Source organism: Puma concolor, chromosome B2 (assembly GCF_028749965.1).
Source record: "Puma concolor isolate L17-30 chromosome B2, mPumCon1.1.hap2, whole genome shotgun sequence".
NCBI lineage: Eukaryota > Metazoa > Chordata > Mammalia > Carnivora > Felidae > Puma > Puma concolor.
In genome coordinates, this window is record NC_141671.1 from 143,890,214 (window position 1) to 143,902,772 (window position 12,559).

The following is a 12,559-nucleotide window of genomic DNA, read 5'->3' on the forward strand; positions in this document are numbered from 1 at the left end:
CTCTCCGTACAGAACAGGTTAAAAAAAAGAAGAGGGCTTCCTCCACCAGGCTCTGGGCACTGGTGTCCAGATTGCCCCGCCCCCTGCCCCGGGGTGAGGCTCTGTCCTCCCAAGAGCAGGCTGGAGGACGGTTCCCCTCTCTCTCCAGTCTCTCTCTCTCTCTCTCTCTCTCTCTCTCTCTCTCACCTTGGGGGCATTTGTCAATATGACTCTACAAATGGCATTTTCAAGTTGCCTTTCTTTGATTGCTAGTGAGGTTGATGCCATTTTAATTTCTTCTGTGTTAAGGTCCTTCCCTGCCCCTGGGGGTGGGGGGCGGGCGGGGAGCGGGCATCTGCTTTGTTTTGTTTTATGGTTTATGTAATCAATGATGCATGATCTAAAAATGCCTTTCTCAGTTCATCTGTATCCACAGTATATTAATGGAAGCCCTTGGACTTTGGCCTGTGGTTTCCTCTTCAGTCTTCATTGCCATTGCCATTCTTTCTTCTTTTGGTGTCATTGTGAGGGTTCTAACAGGAGGGAGATCACACGTGTCTGGTCAGCAGCTGTGCAGACCCCACCAAAAAGACTTTGGACTTTTATTTTTATGCCTCTCACAGAAATATCAAACCACAGCGGCATACAAGTTGGCATAGCCTGATTCTAGAGAGAATGTTCTTTAACTCATTAAAAAACAAAGACTCACTGGTAAATGTTTCTCTCTTACCATTTTATATAAAACATGGAAATATTTCCTTAGGAAAGAAAAAGGAGAGAAACGAGATGTTTGGTAGCACATAGCACACGATTAAAGAGATGCCGGGGGTAAATACCCTGATTTAAGAGGACCTTTAGGAAATACCGATGGTTTATTTGTGCTTATTTCACAAACTTCACTTCTGTTTATTTGGAACCTCTTACTAGGTACCAGTTTTCCAGCTCCTTGGCTGAATTTTTAAGGTCTCTTCTGTGGCATATGGTCGTACATAAACATATGTCTTCCCTTTCCATAATTATTCCTTACATCTTCTTTTTACATGTTGAGAAGTCAGATTTGGGGGGGGGGCAGTGCTTTTGTAAGATTTTCACATTCCCTTGAACACAGCCAGTTAGATCATGAAGCGCTAACTCAAGCTTTAGTTAGTGATAGAATCCAGCTAATTAATTTGTAAGTTTTCCCTGCCTCCAGAGTGATCCCCGTATACCACTCGGCTAGTCAGACAAAATCACAAGTGGAAAGGATGTTCAGGATTTATTCCATTAAGTGATTCTGTTCTGTTCACTATAGGAAGAAGAATATTCCCTTTTATTTGGCAGATGTAATTTCCGAATGTATTGTGTGCCTGATGCAGCCATGTGTGGTAGTGAGCCGTTGCTATTTAAACAATTACCCCCCAGAATTTAGTAGTTTAGAGCAAAAAACATTTATTATCTTGTAGTGTCTGGGTCCGTAATCCAGTGCAGTTTAGCTGTGTCCTCTGGCTCAGGGTGTCCCGTGGGGCTGCAGTCATCTCAAGGCTTAACTGGAGGAGGATCTGTGTCTAAGCTCACGCACATGCCCATCGGCCAGAGGCCACCTTCGCAAGCCTTGCCACAAAAGCCTGTCCATAGACAGTTCAGCATGGCCTCCCAGCCAGAGTGTAAGAGAAAGTGAGCAAGAAGGAAGTTACAATCTTTTTTTTTTAACCTAATCTTGGAAGTGATAACCCATCACTTTTGCCATTTTCTAGAAGTCACCAGGGCCAGCCTCCACTCAAGCTGAGTCTGAATACCAGAAGACAGGGATCACTGGAGCCATCCAGTATGGCTACCTCCCATACTGCGAAAGGACTTTTTTCCATGGTGTTTCAATTAAAATGATTCAGGGCATCAGAAGGCATGAACCTAGCCTCCTCTAGCCCCAAGGCCGTTTACTGGCTGTGGGGGGAATAGCACTGACTGCCAGCTAAATCCACAGGGCCGGTTGCTGGTTTCGAGCTGCTACCCATTTCCCCACCACGCTTCTTTCTTTCACGGATGGCTCACTTACCCTGTCTTCCAGTGGCTTCCAATCACTTTTCTTCTTGAGTTCCTCTCTGAGCTTTGAAGCCAAACTTCTTCCCAACTCACTGGCCTCTGAAACAAACACACAACTCTCATGGGCTTTTACTTTAAACTGCAGGGAAGCCACTGGACTCAACTGGAAACAAGGAAAAACAGGGAAGGGTGGAAAAGTACCAGAAATCCACACAAGTGCAAGACTAGCTCTTGTAGGAGGAGGAAAGGAATAATATTTAGGGAGTACTGCATGTATAGCCAGAGGCTTCACTAAAGGTCTTCCAAATATTAACTCATCAGTTCTCAAACCAACTCTACAATGGGGCTGTCATGACCTGCAATTGACCATTTTTCCAACTCAAAATACAAGGAAACTAAAACTCAGCAAGAATAAGTAACTTCTTCAAGTTCATAGAGTAAGTGCCACATTTAAGATTTGAAGCGAGTTGGTTTGAGTCCAATGGGTATGGCCTTCCCACACACCACGGAACTTGTTAGGTGGCCGTCTGGACCCACTCCCCGGATTCTGGTGTGGAAGTGAATCATGTTCTTGTCCTGCCAGTCTACTTGGTCTTGTCAGGGGGAAGTTCTCAGACTCCAGACAAGGCTAGGGATAAGATGGTTCCCTCCACAGTCTCTTGCAGTACCTTCTTCATACTCTTGCATTTGCCCTGGGCTATTTTTCTTCTTCACAGAGGAGGTATTTTATCATTTAGGAGTCTGGCCCACTCTCAGCCTCATGAATGAGGAAGGACATTCACTACTTGCTCCCACATTGGCACCAGTCTTGAAGTGGCCCCCTTTCCTCCTCCCTACTTCAGAATGGGTGAACCCATCTTCCGCTGGACTAACGCATATGCACAAGGTGTTTGTGGGGAAGGCTGATTCCACTCTTCAGACCTACAGGCAGAGCTGATAGCCGAATTATTGAACAACTGCTGGAGCAAGGGCTTGGGGGCCTCGAACCTGGGCAGACATTAGCTTAACTGCCGGGTCATGGAGAGGTCCATGGGGTGTGGGGAAAAGGACTGAGGCAGGGAATGGTGGCTGGGGAACACTGAGGTGCTTGGACACCACGTTTGGTGCCACAGAAATGTGCTTCTGTGTAGCTACCTGGCTATATATTTCTCTTCCTAAAAGTAGTAGTTCGTAATACTTTGGGGGCACAAACCTCTTAAAGAATCTGTGCATCTTCTCCCAAGAGACTGGGAAACCCATAAACTCCAGATTGAGACACTCCCTAAAGTAGGGCTTGGCCTCTTCTCTCATTGCTGGGAGCCTACTGGAGCCTCAGCCCAAACCCTCCAGCTGGGTGACCTGAAGGCAGGTTACCACGTCAGGGCTGGCTGCCTCAGAGCCCCGACCCCCTCCCAGATTTGCAGCTCCTCTTATGTACTGTTTTTGTTTTTGTTTTTGTTTTTAAGTTTGTTTGTTTTGAGAGAGAGAGAGCACTCATGCAAGTGAGGGAGGGTTAGAGAGAGAGAGGGAGAGAGAGAATCCCAAGCAGATTCTGCACTGTCAGCTCCGAGCCTGAGTTGGGGCTCAATCTCACCACCTGCGAAATCATGACCTGAGCCAAAATCAAGAGATGAGACACTTAGCCAACTGAGCCACCCAGGCGCCCCTCTTATCTACTCATAAGGAGAGGCTGACTTCTCAGCTCATTTGTAGAACAGCAGTGATTGATGCCCCTTGGTTCAGTTTACCCGTTTTCCTAGGTTCCGACCCACATGTCCTATTTAATAACTCTTCCCTTTGACAAAGCATTTTTGCAAAGCTCGCTGCTATATTTAACCAACATCAAAATCCTGTCCTCTTGCTCAGGGAAAACACATTCCACTGAGGGAAGAAGGGGGGGGGGCAGAATCCTAAGTGATGGAAACTACTGCTGGACGAAGTCTTTAAGAACCGTCCAGAATGAGCATGACAGCCACGAACTTTTGCCGCTGAGCACTTAGGCACAACTAGAGCCTTAAGGGCCAGCTTGGTGGCCCTCCGTGGCTTGACCTCACAGAGTCTCACGAGTGCTGAAGACATGAAGTGGTGTTCCTTGGCAGTCACGTGACCACTCTCTCAGGCAGTTGTCTCTGGAAATGTAAAAGATCCTCCATAGTGCTTGATGGTACTTTTGGACTCCGCTCATTCTACTGACTGTTTAAGCCAGCTGGATGACGCCTGGCACAAGCCCCAGATGAATGACGACTTAGTCCTGTGGGAGGCGCCATCTGATCTTTTCCCCTGTCCCTTGTATCGTTCTCCAGCTTTCCTGCTTGATTCTCCAGCTTTGCCATCTGCTTGGCAAAACTCAGGGAATGCGCGGCAGCCATTTGATTTATTGTGCTTTTCACGACAGTAACATCTTCCAAACATTCCACCCGGATAGCCAGGCATGACTTCCTTTGCCTAAACCCCTGTTGTTGGGCTCTCATTAAATATGCTTTTCTCAGATGTCACTCCATCATATCCTGGAAGGTTATTTTCATGATTTTCCCTAGAACTGATGAACACTATTTGCCTTTTGACCTCCTCCTTTGGGAAATTAATAGTCATGTTTGGCACTGGGCAGTGCTCAGGAACTTGTTTATTTAAAAATGAGCTGAAAAGATCTTTATCTCAGAAGTGTGTGGCTTAAAAGAAAACTCAAGTAAAGAGACAGTCTAAAAGTTTAGCCGCAGAAGAATAGACATGGAAAAGTGCAAGTAGATGAGTGGGCTGGCCAAGGCATTAATTGGTCAGCATGGTATTTTTCAGTTTTTTTCCAATGAGTTCAAAGAGTTTTCCTAGAAAGTATATCACTGTACCCAGTAGTATCTAGTAAAAATAGCCAGGCTTCTAGATGTTACCTGGCACCTTCCACCTGTCCTCATGTGAGGTTCTCTGTCTCTCCTGCTTGACAGGAATGTAAATCAGAGTAGTATTTTCAGTTACTGTGGCTTCTCTTGAAGTGGGGGCTTTGGACTTTCTGCACCCCACCCTCTTCTCATGAGAAGTGAGTTATTCCTTGAGCATAGCCTGGGAATTTGAGGAAGCGTCTCTTTTTTCATAAATGAGAGTTTTGCTTTAGCATTGTACTCATCAGGACCCCCAGAAACAAGACTAACCAATGCCATGTTTGTTTGACACAACTACCTTTGGAAATAACAGGAGTGGTCTTCACCGTTCAGTGTCAAAGCTTGTTTAACAGGGATTCTGGGGATACAAGCACTGCTCTGTGTAGAAACTATGGAGCTGGTTATTTCTCAAATGGAATAGAGAAGCAGAACCTGAGAGCAGTCTTCTTGACCTTGGAGCACGAAGGCGGTCTCCCTTATTAGTCCTTACTGAAACTCAGAGTGTGTCCTAAGCGGTTAAGGATCTGTGTGTCCCTGGAGGCACAGAAACCAAAACGTGGCCTGCACCCCTTCCCTATGTCCCACGCATCAGAGGCTCTGGCCCTCCGCCTGTCACAGCTGCCCCATGCCTTTCCTTGGACGGAGCTGCTATCTTCCCAGTGCTTCACCCCACAGGTCGGGGCTCCAGCCCACGCTCACAGCAGTCAGGATCCTGTGCCTAGCTGTCTTTTGGCACATCTATGAATCATTTCCTTTCCTGCCCATCTGCTGGTGATCCATCACTGAGAGGTGCTGTCTCTCATGACTCCTGGGCGTGTCTTCTCCCCAAACTGGGCAAGGCACCTCCAGGCGAGATCAAGTTTCAGGTTTTCTAGGCATTCTTGATTGTATATAATGAGGGTAATTGGATCATTATAAAAAGGTGAAAACAGGTACAACTGTTACTACACCTGATCTTAGCCAAAAGGCTGAGAAGGGATCAACTGTTACTATATTTACTGAGAAAATGTAGAGGGCCCAGATGAGAACTCATGGTTGCCAGGGGCTTGGAGGGGAGAAATAGGTGAAAGGGGTTAAGAGGTACAGTCTTCCAGTTATAAAATAAATAAGACATGGACATGTAATGTACAGAATATGGAATATAGTCGATAATATGTCAACAACTTTGGTGACTCATGGTAACTAGACTTTTTGTGGAGATCATTTTGTACTATATATAAATATCAAATTTCTATGTTTTATACCTGAAATGAATACTATATTGTAGGTCAATAATTCTTTGATTAAAAAAAAATAAAAGCAGACCTTATTGTGATATAATTGAGAGAATGTGCCATGAGCACATGGGCTTTGAAGACAGCCACATCTGATTTGAATTCTCATTCTGGATCCATCATAGCTGGATGTCTTCAAATTAGTGAACTTTGTATTACTTAGTTTCCTCATCTGTCAAATGGTCTAGATAATAATGCCAAGGTCATAGACTTTTTTGTAGAGAGTTCATGAACTGTAATACGTGAAACTGCTTGAGGTGTAGATTTTTGATCAACAACTGGGAATTTCTTTCCTCTCCCTGCAGTCTCCCTGTCTAGTTGCCTGTTACTTAAAAAAAAAATTTTTAATGTTTATTTTATTTTTGAGAGAGAGAATGAGCAAGCTAGCATGAGCAGGGGAGGGGCAGAGAGAGAGGGAGACACAGGATCGGAAGCAGGCTCCAGGGGCTTGAACTCATGAACCATGAGATTATGACCTGAGCTGAAGTTGGACACTCAACCGAGTGAGCCACATAGGCACCCCGCTGCCTGTTACTTTAAAAACTGTGTGACCACCTCTATGTACCTTGCAAGGGCGGTCTTTCCCTCCGTATCTGTCTGATTTGACCTTGCTCTCTAATGGGCTGGATAATTACATGGTAGGAGTCCTCCCCACCATCAGGGAAGAAAAATGCCGCCTTCTTCTTCTTCTTCTTCTTCTTCTTCTTCTTCTTCTTCTTCTTCTTCTTCTTCTTCTTCTTCTTCTTTTAATTTTTTTTTTGTTAGTGCAAAAGCTCTATGAAAGCAGAATAGCCAATAGCATGGTCAGTGTTTAGGGGGACAAAAGGAATCATCTGTTAATGAACAGTAAGTGATGCCCCTTTAGACAAGGGAAAAATTAATTAGCAGCCCCCAACAACAACCCAGTGTCCAAAAACTCATGGTAAATTTCATTTTGTTCATTTTTAATTTCATTTTGTTTTTATTTCCACCAAATATGCGCTTCTGTAGCTGTCCTTACCCGATGGCCACCAACTTGGTGTCAGAGGGTTCATGTGCCTGTTAATTTGCTCACCTCATTTTGTTTTTATTCCTTTCCTTTTGGGAAATAGAATTTTTCCCCCCTTACGTGCATGTGTAGCTTTCTTCTTCTCTACTCAAAGACACCATATTTCCACTTTGTGTAAGTTATCATGTACTGTTTTTTCAAATATTGGTGTCTCTGCCATTGCAAATGCCATTGTCCTGTGAGTTTGTGAGTGAAGTGGCTTAGCCATCCAAACTCACATGTGGCTCTGTCCAAACGATTGGCTACTATCATCTACGTCTAAGACATTTACGATGATGGATATATGAAAAACCAAATCCTCAACTCCTCTTCAATCTTAGAGAAATATTATAAAGGAAATTTACCTAGTAATTCTTCCTCTGCAAAAGGAAGTGGGTGGCCCTCCTTCTCCCCCAGGACTAGGGGAAAAGCAACCACAATATCTGGGTGAGGAGAGAGCTTTATTTAGCAGGGTAGGAGAGAGCTGTCAGCAGAAGTAGGGAATACACACTGAGATGAATGTCTGCTCATATTCATGCCTGGTTTCTTGAACTTTTCAACTGCATGATGGTCTTTGCAGCTCACCACCCACAGTGTGGACCCACATCTCTCAGGTTGCTTCAAGGATTCTATTTAATGCAATTCAGTAAATATTTACAGAGTACCCGCCCTACAGCAGGGAGTGTCTGGGGTGCTGGGGATACAGCAGTGATTCAACTACCTGCAAAGACCCCTTCCTGCTGGACTTGCCCTTGCAGTGGAGTCCAGTCTAGGTAGGGTCTGAGAATGCCCCACCTTATCACTTGGCAGTCAACCATGCAAGGCCTGGACACAGTAAGTACAGTGAAGGGTTTTATGGCCCTGTGTTCTTGCAGATGCCATTCCTCTTTGCTGGTCTAACTTTTGCTTAGCCATCAATATCCTTTCCAGAAAGCCTTCTTTGATCCCATCCAGGCTAACAAAGCTAGTCCCCTTCAGCGTTCCCTCAGTACACTCTGTACCCGTGTCACCAAACTTGCTATTGTGTTTATAGTTAACTGCTCTGGGGGTCTGTCTCTCCTATTAGAATGTGAGCCCCTTGAGGGGCACCTGGGTGGCTCAGTTGGTTAGGCCTCCGACTTCAGCTCAGGTCATGATCTCGTGGCTTGTGAGTTCGAGCCCCTTGTTGGGCTCTGTGCTGACAGTTCAGAGCCTGGAGCCTGCTTCAGATTGTGTGTCTCCCTCTTTCTCTGCCCCTCCCCCACTCATGCTCTGTCTCTGTCTCTGTCTCTGTCTCTCTCTCTCTCTCAAAAAAGGAATAAACAATAAAAAAAAAAAAAAAGAATGTGAGCTCCTTGAGAACAAGGATCTTGTCTTGATCTTCTTGTATCCTTGGCATTGGGCCTGGTGTGTTGGTATGTAGTATGTGCTCAATAAAAGTGAGAGCAATTGGATGAAGGAAGGAATGATGATCGGTGACATCAGACATCCACAGTATCCACGGTACCTGCTCTGCATCTGTAAAACTTTCCAAAACTCACACAAAGGCCAAACGTTTCTGAGGCACTCTTCTTCATGACACCCAAGACCACTTTTGCATAGCCCTAGCTTCTGGACACTGAAAGGGAAGGATGTTGCCCAGTGTGATGTGTTGGGGTGGGGAGCACACTCTGCAAGAGAGACCTCAGTCATTATGTGTAAAACTATGTTCGCTGCTTGGACAAACCTAGGAGAGCAGACAGAGGTCGTGGGGGTGGGGTCGCTGAAAGCCAAAGCTCTCAGCTTTGAAAACTGGGAACAACAGCTAGCAGGAGGGAAGAGAGAACAGACCATGTAAACAACAATCAGTGGTACCAGCAGCACCCCACCCACACAGCGCCACATCCCAGCAGAGAGCCTGATGTCGCCAGTGCCTTGGGACAGAGGAGAAGGCTCACTGATGCTCAGTGTGCAGTGTAAAACAAGGCAGAGAATTTTCATCCCAAAAAGGTTTTCCTGAACATATCATGATTAAGCTAATTTGCATTTAGTTGAAAATGTCTCTGCATTGAATAGTCCATTCGGCTCATCACGGAGCTGTCCATCACCCGGGTTCAACGCCATGAACATGGCCAGGGTTGGAGAAGTTTAATTTGTGCAGCTTTTCATCCTGAAGGTCTCCTTCCCCATCCTGCCATCCTTGGACCCAACCCCAACCCAAGGAAAGGAAAAGAGACCATACAATGAGTCTGAGACCCCAGATCTCCAGAGGGCTTGCCAGGATATGAGGATGCCCATGTCATGGCACGTGTGGCCCTGCACCTCGGGCGTCCTTCTCAGCTGTCTCCTTGGGGTTGGCTTTGCTTTTAATTGTGACATAGGAGCACCAGGGTGTTAATATCTAACTGTCCAATTTAAGATGGAAACCCACAAGGGTGGCTAAAGGAGAACTTTCTCCAGTCACATGCTTGTGAGAAAATGTGCAGACCAGAGATGGGAGGTAACTCGAGTTTTGTATCTTTAAATATATGATACTCTGCACCTCGCCACCTGCCGATCTAATTACAGACACCTGCAGAAATCCAGGGCTTTAGCCCTTTGTGGTTTTGATCTAACCCGGAATATGCATTATTGTGAAGCATCTTCTTTATTGATACTTGATGTTTTTTGAAAGCAGAGACAGATTTTAATATTTGGCAATCCCTCCCCCCCCTTTTTTTTGGTTCAATGAGAATGTATGCATTTATTTTTAATCATATATTTTCTGCTGCAAAAATAAGCCATGTTTAATTAAGAAAATTTAGAAACTACCAAAAAGGACATATGCTCTGCAAAATCACCCTCATATCTTTCACCATGGGTAATGAGGTAATGTTTTAGGGCACAGACTTTCCTTTGTGAATATACATATGCGTTTGAAACAAAAATGGGATCATCTCGTGTCTACTTTGTATCCCGTGTGTTCTAGATGCCTATTCAGGTCATTCGACCAATATTTATTCAAGGCCTACTATGTGCTGAACTCAGTTGTAGGCACGGTGGGTTACATCTGGGAACCAAGCAGGCAAAAATTCCTCCTGACTTTGAGTTTTTCTCTGGTGGGAGAGTCAGACAGTGAAGAAGGTGAGCATGGACAGTTCATGGGCCAAGCAGGGTTAAGTGATAGGAGGGAAGATAAAGCCGGGAAAGGGCCAGGAGTGCGGGCGTGTTGGCGGTAGGAGGGCTGGGAGTTTACCCAGTGCGGTCAGATGTGGTCAGAGAAGGTTCTGCTGAGAAAGTGATATTTGAGCAAAGACTTGGAGGAGTGGAGGAGCTCTGTGGCTCCCCACAGGATGGCTTCTAGGCGGAGGGCACTGCAAAAGCCCAGGCAAGCAGGACTGGCAGCCTGCGAGGCCCATAAAGGGATGTGAGGAGGGAGCAGAGTGTGAAAGAGGCGGGTAGAAGATGAGGTCAAAGGTAATGAGCCAGGTGCTGTAGTTGCCAGAGGGGCAACGGGACCGGCCAGCTTTCACGGCGGTGTAGCTCTTGCTGATGGGATAGACGGTGGGGGATGGGTGTGGAAGCCAGGGGAGGGGAGGATGTCTGGAAAGTGTTGCTTTGGTGGGAGGGCGTCAGGGACGAGACTGAGCCACAAACCTCAGACCCCTCTGAGTAAAAAAGCAATTCAGAAAAGTGTGAAGACGTGCTAGGATTCCTTCACCAGTTTATTGCATTCACATTAAAAAAATATATTATCACAATATCACAATAGTGATACATGATTTTAAAACTGCTGTCCAGGGGAGCCTGGGTGGCTCAGTCAGTAAAGTGTCGGACTTCAGCTCAGGTCATGATCTTGCGGTTCGTGGGTTTGAGCCCCGCATCAGGCTCTGTGCTGACAGCTCAGAGCCTGGAGCCTATTGGCTTCTCTCTCTGCCCCTGTCTGTTTCTCTCTCTCGAAAATAAATAAACATTAAAAAGCCCTGCTATCTAAATAAGTCTAAAATAGCCATATACAATATACCATGTACAATACAGGCTCCAAGTGATTAGAGAGTACTGTCTTATTTGGCACATTTTTCCCTCAGTGAGTCATGTTAAAATGTTGGCACCTTAGGTTTGATAAAATACAGAATTATGAATAGAGCTTTAGTCCTGCCGAGACTTCTGTACAGGGTTGCCAAAATAGTTGGAGCAGACATCCCTTCATGTGTGACACAGTTGTGTTTGTAGTTAACTGCTCTGGGGTCTGTCTCTCCTATTAGAATGTGAGCCCCTTGAGGGGCACCTGGGTGGCTCAGTCGGTTAGGCCTCCGGCTTCAGCTCAGGTCATGATCTCGCGGTCCATGAGTTCGAGCCCCGCGTCGGGCTCTGTGCTGACAGTTCAGAGCCTGGAGCCTGCTTCCGATTGTGTGTCTCCCTCTCTCTCTGCCCCTCCCCCACTCATGCTCTGTGTGTCTCTCTCTCTCAAAAAAGGAATAAACAACAACAACAAAAAAAATGTGAGCCCCTTGAGAACAAGGATCTTGTCTTGATCTTCTTGTATCCCTGGCATTGGGCCTGGTGTGTTGGCATGTAGTACGTGCTCAATAAAAGTGAGAGCAATTGGATGAAGGAAGGAATGATGATCGGTGACATCAGACATCCACAGTATCCACGGTACCTGCTCTGCATCTGTAAAACTTTCCAAAACTCACACAAAGGCCAAACGTTTCTGAGGCACTCTTCTTCATGACACCCAAGACCACTTTTGCATAGCCCTAGCTTCTGGACACTGAAAGGGAAGGACGTTGCCTAGTGTGATGTGTTGGGGCGGGGAGCACACTCTGCAAGAGAGCACACTTAGCATTCTGTTTAGGACTGGGGCAAATGCGGTCTCTCCTCCCGCCACTCTGTTGAAGCCCCCACTCCCAATCTCAGCAAGTCCCAGGGTGTGGGGCTTTCTGCAGGGACCTCTCTGGTCCTGCCATTTCTTATGGGTCCAGGATGCACTGAAGGCAATGTGATAGCCCTACCGTGACCAAATAGCTCAACAGCCATACTCCATCTGAAAATGACACAATCATCAGAGTTAGGACTCTAAGGGAAAATCTGGGATATATGGTCACCATGCCTAAGTAAATCACATGAGGTCATTAAAGAGCCAGTCTTGAGGCAGAGAAATACTGGCTTTCCTCCCTGAGATTCACACACTAGCCTGAAGCCTTTGGCTTCCTGGAATCTTAAATCAAACTCAAAAATCACTTGGCAAAATCTCTGAAATGCCAGGATCCCCCTAACCAGCTCTCGCACTTTCTCAACAATGGATGGGTATGTTGGGCTGTTTACATGCTGTGAATTGAAACCTGCATTCTCAACTCCAGAGTCCCAGGTTCTGTGGTATCATTGGACCTATCTGGGTGGTCTGGGAGGCCCCGGGTTTAGGATAATGATACTGATTTTTGTTACATAGCAGCTGCACAGGCTTCAGG

At 46.0% G+C, this 12,559-nt stretch overlaps 1 protein-coding gene and 1 pseudogene across 4 annotated transcripts in view; one reads left to right on the top strand and one right to left on the bottom strand.

The window, feature by feature from the left end:
* The window catches only part of ZDHHC14 (zDHHC palmitoyltransferase 14), a 293,086-nt gene that overhangs the window by 148,307 nt on the left and 132,220 nt on the right, over positions 1-12,559 (top strand). The window lies entirely within an intron of this gene.
* Positions 5,746-5,830, bottom strand: LOC112863029 (U2 spliceosomal RNA; annotated as a pseudogene).